This window comes from Macaca thibetana, chromosome 13 (assembly GCF_024542745.1).
Source record: "Macaca thibetana thibetana isolate TM-01 chromosome 13, ASM2454274v1, whole genome shotgun sequence".
NCBI classification, from domain to species: Eukaryota; Metazoa; Chordata; class Mammalia; order Primates; family Cercopithecidae; genus Macaca; species Macaca thibetana.
Window position 1 is genome coordinate 26428997 of NC_065590.1, and position 15171 is coordinate 26444167.

The following is a 15171-nucleotide window of genomic DNA, read 5'->3' on the forward strand; positions in this document are numbered from 1 at the left end:
CTCACGTGGGAAATTGAGATTCAGAGATGCTATAGGAGAGTAGAAAGTGCACAGGATTTTGACTCAGATCAGAGTTTGAACCAAGCTTTGTCTCTTACCTAATAGCATACTTTACAAAATGATTTTAACCTATTCATGTCTCCCTAACCCACTTCACAAGGCATTAGTGGGGATGTATAAAAATGCGTATGTGATGTGCCCCATTTGGTCTCTAGGGCACAGGAAATACATAACACAAGTCTGGTCTCTTTTCTGTCCCAGAGATTTTCAAAGGCTTGTCTGAAATATTAAATGAATTATATCTCATACTTAATGTGTCGCAAATATAATGCTAGCCAAGTTTTAACTTTAAGCTCTTGACAAGTCTTTGAGTTGGGCACTATTATTAACTTCTTTTTTACAGATGAGAAAAATTGATGAAAGGTATAGGATTCTCTCAAGGATTCACTGCTAATTAACGACAGTGCCTTATTTTATAGCTCTGAGAGCCCAGTTCCAGGGCATTCTACACTTAACCACACACTATACTACTCAACCGACTGTGACAAGACCACAGATCTCCTGATTCCAGTTAAGTGTTCTTTGTATAAGACCATGAATGTTAGCTTTGTCTCCCCCAAGGAAATGTTAAATGGTAAAAGCAGAGGTCATCTCTTGTGCTTATTCTGTTTCCCCTTCGATGCTGAGCTCACAGACAGTGCTCAATAAATATTTGTGATTGACTGATAAGAGAAAAGAAATAAATGGCAGCCTGAAAAATGGATTTCCTTGCTGTGTCAGTTTGAATTAATCCTATTATGGGTTGAAAAATCACACCTTGTTCTCCATTCTAAAGCTGGCCTACATAACTGGGGTGCAGAAGAGTTGTTTTGCTTCCATCTTTGTTTTCCAATCTTATAAAAGCAAGCATCGCTTCCCTGAGTCAACTCTAAAGAATAGCACTTGTGTTCACCCAGGCCCAAGGCACGATTAAGTGAACTTTGGTTCCACGGGAAGGCTGCCTTTATTCAGTTTGGTTTTTAACACCTCAGGCCTGCAAATTCATCTTCCCACCAATTGCAGATCCTAAAGGAAGATTTTAAAAACGTGAAGGAAAAAGCATGCGCTTCAGTTTCTTATTGCAGGCCCCTCTCACTGCCAGACTCTGGTGGGTATTTAGGAGATGCAGGGGAGAAACAGAAAGGAAAATTCTTGATTCCAGTCAGAGCTAAGGTCCCTTTGTTTTCTGCTCTGAGCTATCTGGAGATTAGTTAATAAGAGAAAAGAAGATGAAGATGATGGCAACAATGATGGGAGCCTTAGTCTAGGGCTTTCTCTGAGGCCACTCATGCTGGTGTTTTGTTTGGCAGGGGAAGTGGTTTAAATATTTAAACTCATTCAATTATTCTCTTGTCTTCCAAAAGAGGGGAATGTATTAGTTCCTCCATTTAACATACAGGAAACAGAGAGGGGAAAAAACGACAGAGACAGTATATTAATGGCCTAAAATTCTATCACCCAATGGATCATCCTCTTGCTTAAGCCATGGTATTGGGAAGGAATGGTAGCTTCTTGGAAATAGAAGTGGTTCATGTATTAAGGAACAAAAGCAAGATGGAGTCAGGTTCCACTGATGATGGGGGTCACTGCATGTGTGTTGAAAGGGCATGAGATGTGAGCACTTGCTAAGTGGCTCATGGCTGGTTTGGAGTAATCAGTTTTTAGACGATGGTCCTGTGTTCCGGGCAGTGAATTCTCTATAAGGTCCAGATGGCTGGGCAATACAACTAAGAAGACACTGATCTATTGCTCCTGCCTTCTGGCCCACCCTGGAGCACAACACATCAATTAACTGAGAGTTCTGAGAATAGACTCATGAATGCCCACTGACCACATCACCATACTGCCCCAAAGGGAGGCCTAAAGGGGAATCACTTAGAAAAGCTGAACTTGAGATATGGGCTAATCAGTGGAGGAGAAGCACAAGGATGGCCCATGTGAAGACATGCTGATATATATGCTTTGTAGAGAAATAAATGAGCAGTTGTCATATGCATGAACCTGTTACAAGAATATACAAACTTCTTTTGCAGGCTACTAGTTCTCTTAGAGTCAGTCTTCTGCAAGTAGAGAAAGATGCAGAAGAAGGATAATGCCATCTCTCCATGAAGGACTGCCTGAAAGACTAGAGTCTCCCTTTTGTCTGGCTTCTGCCTTTTGCCCTAGGAAAATGGCTCACCTGGACACATCTTGCTCCTCAGTGCTACTGACTGAGTTTCCCGCCTCTTGCCTCTTCTGAATCAGGCCTTTCAGAACAGCTTGACCTCTCCTATTTTATGTAATCTTTGGGCTCAACTTACTTCTTTTGTGACCTTTGACATCTCCTTGGCTCCCCATTCTGTCTCCATTTCTTTACTAAACACATTACTTGCCTAACATATTATATTTGTCAGACCTGTCTACCCTCATGAGCCCTTCTCAGAAGCTATAGAACCTAGTATCTTGAAGTTGCATAACAGAAGTTATGGAGATCGAAAACAACAGTGTTGCCTGTGGCATAAGAATTATAATTTTAAAAAGTTTCCTCTGTGAAAGATAAGACTGCTTTTATATATATTTTTTGCAACCCAACATGAGCTTCTGAGAAAACGACTTCATTATAAAAGTATAATGAGTATACTGTCAACAAAACTAACAACAAAACTGTCATATGTTGACCTTAAATAGCATCTCTTCAACTTCAAATAGTTGAACAAGTTGGTCCTGCCCTACTCCTTCCTGAAAAATGAAGAATTCCACAAGAGGAATCAAATGTCCAGTCTGAACAGCAAAAGGACACCTCATCAAATAGCAAAAAGCAACTTTGCCAATAATTGTTTTTTGAAGTCTCGGGGTAGACAGAAACTTCAAAATTTTACCCACTGTGTGAATCCCTACACAGTTCACAAATATCCTGGCTCTTTCTCCTTCCAGCCACCAGGTAGGATTTACTCCCACAAGTACCTGAGCATCATTCTGTCCAGGTAAACTTTCCTTAGTCCATGGAATGTTAGGGGAAGCATGCGCCATTTTCCAATGAAAGCTTTAGAAGCTAGTGCATGTTTGGCCACATTGTTTGTCTCAGACACAAATACTGGCAAATTCCAGATAGTGGCTGCTTCATCAGTCTTGCAGTAAGGATGGCGAAGAGAAACAGGTGCTTCCAAGTAACCCCAGGACTCTCAATGGAACGTTATGAAGGAAAATTAAGTCTATGCTATCTTAAGCCATTGAGAGTCAGGGTTGTCTATTACTAAGATTACTTAGTCTATTCCGCCCCACCTACTTGGAATAATGTCAGATCACGGAGTGGAATTTTATGTCACAGAATAAAGAATCCCCCTAAGAGATGTCATATATGCTTTGATAGCATTTAGATCACAAATTCCCCAATGCCTTCTTTTCACTGCTCAGCTGAACACCTGATTCCCCCGTAAAGTTCTATCTTCCTTTCTTTATTCTTCATCAACTTTATCCAGTAAGGAGCTGGATCTGCAATGATCATAGTAAAGCCTGTAAGGAACAGTCTTACGGGCAAACAGAAGTCTAACTTCGTCTCAATGTGTGAGCAGTCCTAAGCCCAAATATGCAGATGGGCATCTTAGAAGGCATACCGATTAGCCCATGATAGCCATGAACTCAGCAGAAACACCATTTACTTGTTCAGTTCTAAGATTTTCTTAAAACTGTGGAACTCACTTGTCCTAAAAAAGGTATTGCAATTTTCTGCTTACCAAGACTCAAGGTGGACTACTCCTACTTCACATTGTCATTTTTTTAGAAGTCCAGGCCAATGTCCATTGTTCTTTCTAATCACTCCACGGCTGTTAAGATTTCTGAGCAAATACTTGCAGGTCATTTGGGTAATTATGCTATAACCAATAAGTAGGTGGCAGAGAGACAGTGAGCAAATTACTAAACACCAAAATCACTCCTTTCCAAACTTTGCTTAAATGCCACTTTCTCAATATAACCTCTTCTGACCACCCTACTTAAAACTGCAACCCTGTATCTCAACCTCCCTTACTGCTCTCTTTTTCCTTTTTCCAAAGCACTTGTCATCTTCTATTAAATAAGCTATATATTTATTTTGTCTATTGTTTATTATCTGCCTTCTATAATTAGAATTAAGCTCCCCAAGGGTAGAGCTCTGTGTTTTATTCACTGACACATCTCACATATTCAGAATACTGTTGGCACACAGTAGATGCTCAGTTAATTTGGACTCCAGAATCATGTCTGTTACCAACTGGTAATGTCACATTTCTTAGAAAAGAAATTTGCCTTAGCTTCCTCACTGAGATGTTCCAAGGACCAAGTATATATTGATGAAAGTGTTTTCGAATAATATAAAACCATGCAATACAAACGTATAAAAATACCTTATAAGGCCTGGCGTCGTAGCTCACGCCTGTAACCCCAGCACTTTGGGAGGCCAAGGCAGGCAGATCACCTAAGGCCAGGAATTCAAGAGCAGCCTGGCCAACATGGCGAAACCCCTTCTCTACTAAAAAAAAATACAAAATTTAGCCAGGCATGTTGGTATGCTCCTGTAATTTCAGCTACTCAGGAGGCTAAGACAGGAGAATCACTTGAACCCCGGAGGCAGAGGTTGCAGTGAGCTCAGATCGCGCCACTGTACTCCGGCCTGTAGCCTGGCAGACAGAGTGAGACTCTGTCTCAAAGTCAAAACAAAACAAAACAAAACTACCTTCTAAACATTAGATGTTAATGTCAAGTGCAGCTATCGCCAATGCTTCATTTCTTCATACAACCTCCAACTTTTTTTCAAATATCTTAACATTAAAATGCAGCAGGGGAAGTGAAAAATAAATTGATGATGAATTTTTCCCGACTGTCTTTGTCGACAGGGTAAATCACTCCATGTAATAGGATGACCTGGCTGTAGTTGGTGCAGCAGGCAAAAGACCCTAAAGTAGTCAGAAAATTATTTAGACTGGGGAAAGTCTAGCTCATAATCACATGATATATTCAATATGATTATTGTCCTCATTTCCCACTCCTACTTTATTTACTCATATAATTTTCAGTGAATATTTTATTATCAGAAAGAGAAAGGGATTTAAAAAATACCTATTCTCTCAGCAGCAGTGGCAACAGGCTGCATCAGAAAATGGCAGCTGCTCAGGCTAGGAAAGGAAATTTCTCAGAGAGCGCACAAAAAGGTGTGGTCGGTGTAATACTCATCCTTCATTCTCTATGAGCCCTTTTAGCAAACAAGGTCTTCTGTGATTTTGCAAATCCTGGAGGGGAATGATATAGACTTTGGTGAATAAATTACAGTAGAGGGACAACCTCACACAACTCTGCATCTAGTACCTAAAGGAATGGATGGAATGAGGAGTATCGCTAGTTGGATCTCGACTGACTGAAACAGCCTGGACCAGACTCTAGAGTTCGAGCAACTCCCTGATGAAGTCAGGTTCACTTTATGTAATACACTTGGAAAGTCTGAAGATGTTTTTAAATAAGGTGAAAGAATCTGTATCAGAAACAAAATAATTAGTGATGGCCTAGACCACCATAAAATTCATCTCTGGGGCATGCAATAATTGGCATAAATAATGAGTAAAAATTAAATGTAAAGCCTTCAAAACATATGAAAGTATTTCTGCCTTCCTTCTCTCAAAAACAAAAACAAAAACAAAACAAAAAACAGTTGGCATTTGTGATGGGTGAAATTGTGTTCTCCCAGAATTCATATGTTGAAGCCCTAACTCCATCATTGTATTAGGAGATAGGGTCTTCAAAGAGGTGATTAAGTTCAGAGGAGCCATGAGGATGGGCCCTAATCCAATCTGACTGGTGTCCTTATAAAAGAGAAACTGGACTCAGGAAGAGACTCTAGGGATGTGCGAGCATAGAGGAAAGACCATGTGAGGGTGCAATGAGATGGCATCTGTAAGCTAAGAGAGATTTAGGAGAAACCAAAATTGCTGACACTTTGGTCTTGGATCCCTTGTTTCCAGAGCCATGAGAAAATCAACTTCTGTTGTTTAAGCCACTCAGTGTGTGTTGTTTTGTTTGTTTGTTTGAGACAGAGTTTCGCTCTTGTTGCCCAGTCTGGAGTGCAATGGTGTGATCTCGGCTGACTGCAACCTCTGCCTCCCAGGTTCAAGCGATTCTCTTGCCTCAGCCTCCCGAGTAGCTGGGATTACAGGTACCCACCACTACACCCGGCTAATTTTTGTATTTTCAGTAGAGACGGGATTTCACCATGTTGGTCAGGCTGGTCTCGAACTCCCGACCTCAGGTGATCTGCCCACCTCGGCTGCCCAAAGTGCCGGGATTACAGACGTAAGCCACAGCACCTGGCCAGTGTGTGGTATGTTTTAATGGCAGCTCCAGCAAATGAATACCGTACCTATACTTTGGAAATGTCCACATTTTACCAAATAGCTTTAGAACTAATGCTAGAAAGAACAATGACTGCCAACAAAATAAATAATTAGACTCGGTAAATAAGTATTGACTCAATAGTAATTATGCATTTCTGGATTGCCTTTGACAGGATCACTTGGAAGCAAATGGTATTTAGCAAGCTGACTGCCATGACATATGAAAATGTATCCATTTTTCGACCTTAAAAAATAATAAAGTTGGCTGGGCGCGGTGGCTCATGCCTGTAATCCCAGCACTTTGGGAGGTTGAGGCGGGTGGATCATGAGGTCAGGAGATCGAGACCATCTTGGCTAATACGGTGAAACCCCGTTTCTACTAAAATTACAAAAATAAAATAGCCCAGCATGGAGGCAGGCGCTTGTAGTCCCAGCTCCTTGGGAGGCTGACGCAGGAGAATGGCATGAACCTGGGACACGGAGCTTGCAGTGAGCTGAGATCGTGCCACTGCACTCCAGCCTGGGCTACAGAGCAAGACTTCATCTCAATAAATAAATAAATAAATAAATAATAATAATAGTAATAATAATAAAGTTGATCCAAAGTAACCACCTATCACTTTTATCATGTTAAACTCTTATTTTCCATAACCAAATTTTAATTAAAAATGTCTAGAATTCAAACATCCTCCATCCCTAAGGCCTGATGTTATAATTTAGAATTTCCCAAAGTATGTTTCTCAGTGTATATGTACATTATAAATCTCCAAAAAGTGGCTGTCTTAGTGTGTTCAGGCAGCTATAGCAAAATATCTTAGCCTGGGTAATTTATCAACAACAGAAATTTATGGCTCACAGTTCCAGAGGCTGCAAAGTCCAAGATCAAGGGACCAGCAGATTCAGTGCCTGGTGAGGGCCTCTTCCTCATAGATGGTGCCTTCTAAGTGTCCTCATAGAAGGTGCCTAAGAGACAAGGCAGCCTCTTTTATAAGGGCATTAATATCATTTATGAGGATGAAGCCCTCATTACCCAGTCACTTCCTAAAAGCCCCACCTCTTAACACTGTCACTCCGGGAATTAGGTTTCAATATAAGAATTCTGAGGAGTGCTATTGTCTGTTTTTCTCTCCAAAATTTACATATAGAAATCCAAACCTCAATGTGGATATATTAAGAGGTGGGGCTTTTGGGAGGCGATGAGGTCCTGCAGGTGGAGTCCTTGTGAATGGGATTGGTGTGCTTATAAAAGAGGCCTGATAGAGCTTGTTTTTTCTTCCACCGTATGAGGAGACAGCAAGAAGCCTTCATCTTTGAAGCAGACACTAAATCTGCTGGTGCCTTGATCTTGGATCTCCCAGTCTCTGGAATTGTGAGCAATAAGTTTCTTCTGTTTATAAATTGCCCAGTCTAAGGTATTTTGTTCCAGCACCATGAACAGACTAAAACAGAGGGTCACAAACATTGAGACCATAGCAGTGGCTATAGCCTGAGGAGATTGCCACATATATATTTGAACCCATCCTTCCCCAAACCCCCATTGTTGTTGTTTCCCCCACCTCCACCCTCCCAGAGCATCTCATGGGAAGATATTCTGGAGAATGTTTCTTATGCCAGAGCTTCACAAACTTGAATATTATAGAAATGACCTATGAATCCTGTCAAAATGCAGACCCAAGAGTCTACATTTCCAACAAGCTCCCAGGTACGGCCAGTGCTGCCAAGGGACACAGTTAGAACAATGAGATCTTTTGCTTTCTGTAACCAGCATACTCATGACCTGGATAGCAGTGTCTGTCCCTTGATATACTTGGACACACTCATCTGCAAACACTGGCCTGTCTTCAGAGGTTGGGAGTGAAGCCACTAATGTCGATGGCCATGACTCTAGGGATAAACATGATCTTCCTGCCTCTGTGTATTGTCCTCACTTAGGATAGGGCTTATTTACTAGACCACATAGTTTCCAGTAACTGCTTAGAAATATCCTGCATTCTTACTATCTTTTCACTTAAAAAATAAAGCAGATCACTAGGCAGAGAATTGGGAGAGAAATTCCTGGCTCAATGAATTGCAGGAGTTAAAGCTCAGAGGTAGCAAGTATGCAATATGTCAGGGCACTAAGGAAAGATGCTAACTGTATGAAAGATTTATTTTCCTTTTTGAAAAGAGATTAATGGAAAGTAAAACTAAAGGTAGATTGATCAGAGGCCTATCCAGAGAATTCCACTCCGAATTTAACCCTCAGCTAATAAGCGCTTATGGAGTATGCACTATGTCTGCTCTGTGGTCGCATTTAATAACTGGTCCTAAACTTTATGGGTGATATGAATGCAATGGGCTTTGCCATCTTCCAGTGTCTTCTTTATACACATCTTCTCCAACATATTCTCTATCTACCTGTTCCTGTCCTCTTTCATTAGAGCCTTATTTTAAGCTGGCTGCCTTAATTAAAAAGAAATCAGTGAGAGAATCCTAATTAGGTATTACTACTTGAACAACAGTAAAATGTCCCCTTCTGGAAGTAGTTCAGAATACTAGGCCATTTTTTTTAAATAGTGAGATTATAAGCAGCAGTAAGATCACAGAGAGAAAAAAAATTGTGACAAGAGGTTTTCACCAAATTACTGTGAGGAGAGAAACTGATGAGAATTTTGAGTAATGGTAATTTCAGAGATAATTTTAATTAGGAAACAAACCTTCACCTATTTCTTGTGTTATCTGCTGACTGCATTCATATCAAACGATGTGTGTTGCAAATGAACTGATGTAGGTATAGGGCACTGAGCGTACATAATTTAACTCTTAATATGCATATTTATTTAAAGATTATAGAGAAGTGATTCTCAACCAGGGACGATTTTGTCCCCCAGGAAATCTCCGACAATATCTGGATCATTTTTGATTATTGCAATTAGAGGGAAGTGTTCCTGGCTTCTAGTGGGTAGAGACCAGAGATGCTACTAAACATCCTATAACACACAGGACAAACCCTCACAGCAAAGAATTATCAGGACTAAAATGTCAGTAGTGAGGAGGTTGAGAAACCCTGATACACAATAATCTTATTTTACTCCTTAAGTACTTTGATTTCCATAATCTCTACCCAAGAAAAAAAAAATTCATTCAAAGTAGAGGAAAGGAGGCCAGGTGTGGTGGCTCACGCCTGTAATCCCAACACTTTGGGAGGCTGAGGTGGGCAGATCACTTGAGCCCAGGAGTTCCAGACCAGCCTAGGCAACATGGCAAAACTCTGTTTCTATTAAAAAACACAAAAAATTAGCCATGCAGTCCCAGCTACCCAGAAAGGATCACCTAAGCCCAGAAAGCCAAGGCTGCAATGAGCCATGATCATGTCACACCACCGCACTATAGCCTGAGTGACAAGAGTGAAACCCTGGCTCAAAAAAAAAAAAAAAAAAAAAAAAGAAAGAAAGAGACAACAATGATGACAATCAAAGTAGAGATCATCAGTTCCTTCGAAGATATGATCATCAACCATAGTTTTCCAGAATGAAAAGCAATTAAAAGTACACCACCAGAACAACTACGAGTACATTAAGTTTCTGCAAAATTATAAATGTTTTTGAGCAAAACAGAACATTCACTGCTTTGAAAGTTATTGTAGAAGATATAAGTAGAAAATTAGGAGCAACTATGTGCAAATGAAAACCTCTCTTCATTTCTAAGAAAACTTGTCATGGAAATTGTCATTTCACACTAAAGTTCTCCAAGATAGGCTAAAGAAATATTAGCTTTGATGCTTTTTGTTGTGGATGTACACTTGGACTCTATCAGGCAAGAAAATCACTTGCACACATGTCATTAGCATTTTTTTGACCGTGAGAAAGTCTTCAGAATTCTGAGGCAGCCGTTTATTAATAGTATTTGAGCAAAAGCCTTTCTTCCACAATTCTAGTTAAGCAATTGGGACAAAGGTTGAATTGTTTTCATCTTGAGAAAAGTAATTGTTACTTTCAAATTTCCAGGCAAAAATCAAACCAAGAGAATTCATTGGATATTAGATGTTTTTCCCCCTGAAAACAATCAGGAGAAATAATGGGCAATAATATAACCCATATTTGTAGCAAGGCACTAGAATCTACAAGCATACAGAATAACCGTTTGAAAGGTTTCTGGTGACAGGAGGACCATGGGGAGAAATAAGAAAGGTCAGACAGAGTCTGTGAAGTCACTGAGAGAGGAAAATGGTCCTCAAGGCAAAATTCAAGGGCAGAAAAACAGCGAGAGTTTAACTTACAAATTAGAGCTGCATCAGGAAGAGCTGTGAGCAGAGGCAACCAGATTCCCTGCTTTCCCTTTCCTTTCCCACTTTCCTCCAATATATGAACTCTCTAGTCTTCCTTGTTCTGCTTGTCTGAACTTTTGACCCTGCTGCCACAGCCTGAATCTCTCCTCCTGCACTGTTTCTAGCTGTGTTTCCCGTGTCCTCTGCAAGAATGGGGCCTGCTTTAATTCCTGACTGGCCCATTATTTGTGTGTTTGGCTTTGGCTTTTTGGGCTGTGAACCTTACCTGGAGGGGTATGATTCGCCCTCCACAGTAGGCACTGGGATGGCGGGGTTCCCACCTGAGCCCCTTTCTCAGACGGGTATGAGGCTAAGATGTTGGCCAGCCAGGATGGAGACAAACACCTGGCTGGTATCGTGTTTACAGAATAGGCACAGGAAAAGTGTGCCAATTTGGATGTAGATTGCAAATTAGGTTTTTTTAAGCTCTATGTAACAGAGATACTTGAAGTCACCTACTTGAAAAGACTTGACTTTTTGAGATACTTGACTGTGGGGATGAAAACAGCCTCTTCAGCTGAGTGTTGTGTTGGGATAGGTCCAATCACAGCCTATTTTTAGTTTGCAAAACTATTGATCCATAAAGTACTCTACTGCCCCACTGTCGTTAACATTCTCCAAGTCTCCAGTCTCTGTGCAGAAACTGTCATGACATTTTTACAGAAAAGCTGAGCACCTTCCCTCATACAGGCAGCCTGAAATGCATTTTTAAAGATACATTACAGGCTTTACCATCAAACTACCTTGTATTCTAAAATTAAGTTATAAACCACTCTTTTCAAAACAAATGAAGTAATAAAATAGTAAGAAAATGCATGTGGGTGAGGGAAGGTGACAGAGCCCATGTGTCTGGGATTCTCCTCATATCAGCTTGGTAAGAAAATCATTTGGTTCGGATAATTTACAGATTTGGAAGGGCATGTTTGTTCTTTTGATCTTCCAAGAAAATATTTAGAGAAGATAAATCATGAGGGTTCTATTGTTTTAAGATAAAAAATAACAATCTGTCAGTCTAAGTAAGTAACTATATTTCGGTGGCCACTGGTATTATGTGAAAATATTGACTCAATTCCCAGGCACCTTGGATGTGTGAAATTCACACTCTGTGGCAGCTCCAGAATGTCTAAATAGGAGCAGCCAAAGGCAGCAATCTGGTGGGAAGTAGTAGTGGGGAAATTTTCAAAAGGTGCATTTGCATTACAAACAGTATTTACTTAGATTTCTACATTAAGGTCAATTAAAATCAATTTTTTTTTCCCAAAAAGATGCTCATGTTGTATTTTACATATGATTAAAAAATATTTGTTCTTTAGATCAAAGAATGCATGTATGTGTCTAACACACATGCCCCCATACTCACACATACTGGAGTGGCTTTGAGGGACAGAGAATGTTTCTGGAGACCTGAAAAGGGTGTGCTAATAAGCAAAACGATGTTATTCAAGGACCTGCTGTACTGTAAGCAAAACAAACACTCTAGAATTTAAAGATTGAGGATGAAAAAAGAAAGTAAAATATCTAGTAATTTTTATATTAATTTCATGTTGAAATAATATTTTGGTTATACTGTGTTAAATATATTATTGAAACTAAAAAACAAAAAGAATGCCACACCACCTGCCAACCCTGGGCACTGTGGCCACTCACAATTATCGGCTTTTACCAACAGGCACTAATGTGCCTACAGAAAAAGAAAAAGAAACAAAACAAAAAGTGGAAGCTTTGAATTTTTATAAACAAATGGTCTCAGTTAATAACAGAATGTTACTTAGCTAAGGTGTAGATTTTTATGTGTGACAGGCACGGACCTGTATTCCCTCTTTGGCTTCTACTTACCTAATGGCCAAGCTGACTAAGAGTTACTCAAACCTGTGTTTCAGACATTGGATCAGTCATAGTCCTAAGTTATGGGAGTACAATAAGGAGTGATGGGTTCCATATTGCTGGTCAGTTTTTGGTTTAGAACAGCTCAGCTACGAGCTGTACTCCAAGCTTCAGCTCCTCGTTCACCAGACTGTGAGGTCACCTGGGAAACCACTGTAATGACATATTCTCCTTGTAACCCCAAAATTCAAGATTCAACCACAGATGCACCTCAGAACATGTCTTCCCTTTTCCTAGAATCTGAAATTGGGAAAGGTCCTTAGAATTGTAAAATATCAAAGATAGGCAGCACCTAAATAGTGCTAAGCCAGATGCAAAATCTGAGGGTCAGAGAATTAAAGTGATCTGTCCACACGCACAACAGTAGGAGTAAATCATTACACATCAACGAAACTCCAGTCATCAGGTCCGAAGGACCCAATGTTGTCTTTTAAGGTAAGGGTTAAAGTACATACCCACTGAGCCTTGGGCAGGCTTTGTGAGGTTGAACTCCACCTCCTTCTAAAACTAATGGAGTCAAAGAAACCTGAAAACTCATTTTTGGTTCTAAAAAGCAATGTCCCAATATATTATCTCTCTCCAGCTATGGCTTCAGGCTTCTAGAAGGCTCTGTGACATTAAAAATCCCTTCGAGCTAGAAGAAGTTGAACACATAACTATCGAATAATTTTTTTTCCTGGGCAATTAAAACACTTCTTGCTCTTACATACCACATCATTTTTACTGGGGCGTGATTTTTTTGTTTTTGCATTGAAGGTGTCTGATCTTAACAATATAAGGTTATAACTTTTCTGAGGTAGCTGAATAATATATACACACCTTTCAACAGTTGCAGAAAACACAAAATACAAGAAAAAACATACATATATGTATATACACACATGCAAAGAATAGAAACTCCCTACTTAGATGATGAAACAGCAAAACTAATTAGTATAACAAAAGACCAAGTATTTTCTACCTGTCTGCAGAAGCAACATGAAATGCAACCTTCTAATGTCTGATGTGGCAACACCACTATTAAAGTCCAGATGCCAGTTTCCTGGGGATCTTTCTAATACATCACAGCACTCTTCCTCAACTTTGGAGAGTAGACTAAACAATTTTACCAGTATGCTGGCTTATGATTTTATTATGGTGAGGGTAGGCAGGTAAGGAATGTACAAGATTAATATTTATAAATATGAATCTATACAGGTATAGCAAGCGTATAGAACAGGAGAAAGAACATGGACCCAGGGCATTTGAATTCATTTGGTTCTGTCACTCATCCATCATTTAGTGACTTTGGTCAAGCTACTTTTAGTTTCCTTGAGCCTGACGTTTCTCATCTGCAAAATTATGATATTAACTATTAAAGCACTTCCTTAGAGGATTAGAAGAGGTAATGTGTGAACATTACCATAGTATCTAGCACAGGGAACAAGCTAAGTGTTGATTCTCTTTCTCCTCCTTAGTTAGGGACAACATAGTTAATTGCCCTCTATTTTCTGGATGTTTCTCTGTAAGGGTATTTAATTCACCTATTGGAATATAATTTGGAGGTTTAGATATGGTATGGTTTGCTTTTATCTAAATGCCAGTGAAAAATTACAGAGATGAAATTGAGGGCTGGGTGTAAAGATTTTGTATTTTATTTAGATATTTGAGTCCATTAGAAAGTTTTCATGGAAACTAATAGTTGATTCCTCTTACATATGAGAAAAATTGATTTCATAATCATGGCCCTACACTTTATAGTTTGACTATGGTGTAAAGATTGAAATGTTACCTGGTAGTATTTACATTATGTGCATAGTTAACTCAAGCACTTCAATAGACCTTTGACATAAAAATACTGAATATCCTTGGACTCCACCAACTTGCAAGCAAGCTTGAAAATCTGTGGCATTTAATAATTTGAACAGCTATGAATGATTCAAGCTGTGCAGGTGAAGATTCATGAAGCTAGTGGGTGAGCTTACTTTCCTGTCCAATACCAGTACCTGAAAGCAGTTTGCATGATCTATTCCATTAGCATATAAGAATTCTTCTGCAGTAATATGCATTACTTTCAGGGTATGTGCAGTAAAATAAAGCTGTTCTCTAAAATGTGATTTCAGAGATATGAAACTTAATGCCTGTACAATAACACCAACATCAGCAGCTAACATCTTTAAACAATTACTTTGGGGCCAGAAACTGTACTAAATAATTACATGAAGGATCAGACTTTAGGCTGTACAGATACCTTGGATAGGAGCCTGGGAGCAGTGTGGCACAGTGGCTAAGAATGTGGTCTCTGGAGTCTGGGATACTTGGGTTCATGCATGGATTCTGCCTCTTTCTAGCTATGTGACATTGGGTCAATTATTAAACTTCTTAAAACCTCAGGTTTCTCATCTGTAATTTGAAGTAAAAAATAATGGCCACTTCGTAAGGTTGTAAGAAGCATTAAATAAGGTAAGAAAGAGTTACTTTTAAAACCCTAGCCTTATATCTAAATACTTAAGAGTCTAAGGTGGGCCCTTGAACTTTTCTGCAATGCTTTATTGTATATTACAGAAAACCTTACAAAATACGGTAGGGTTTAATAATTGGGGAATTTATGGAGGAGAGTAGTAC

At 39.6% G+C, this 15171-nt stretch overlaps 1 protein-coding gene across 6 annotated transcripts in view; it reads right to left on the reverse strand.

Moving 5' to 3' along the window:
• CTNNA2 (catenin alpha 2) overlaps positions 1-15171 on the reverse strand; it is a 1178402-nt gene that overhangs the window by 209468 nt on the left and 953763 nt on the right. The window contains exon 1 of one of the 6 annotated variants that reach the window (XM_050752975.1): positions 10636-12047. The exons of the other annotated variants lie outside the window; for them this stretch is intronic. The gene's annotated coding sequence lies outside the window, so the exon portion shown is untranslated. Of the gene's footprint in view, positions 1-10635; positions 12048-15171 lie in introns of those variants that run through there. 6 annotated transcript variants of the gene reach the window in all.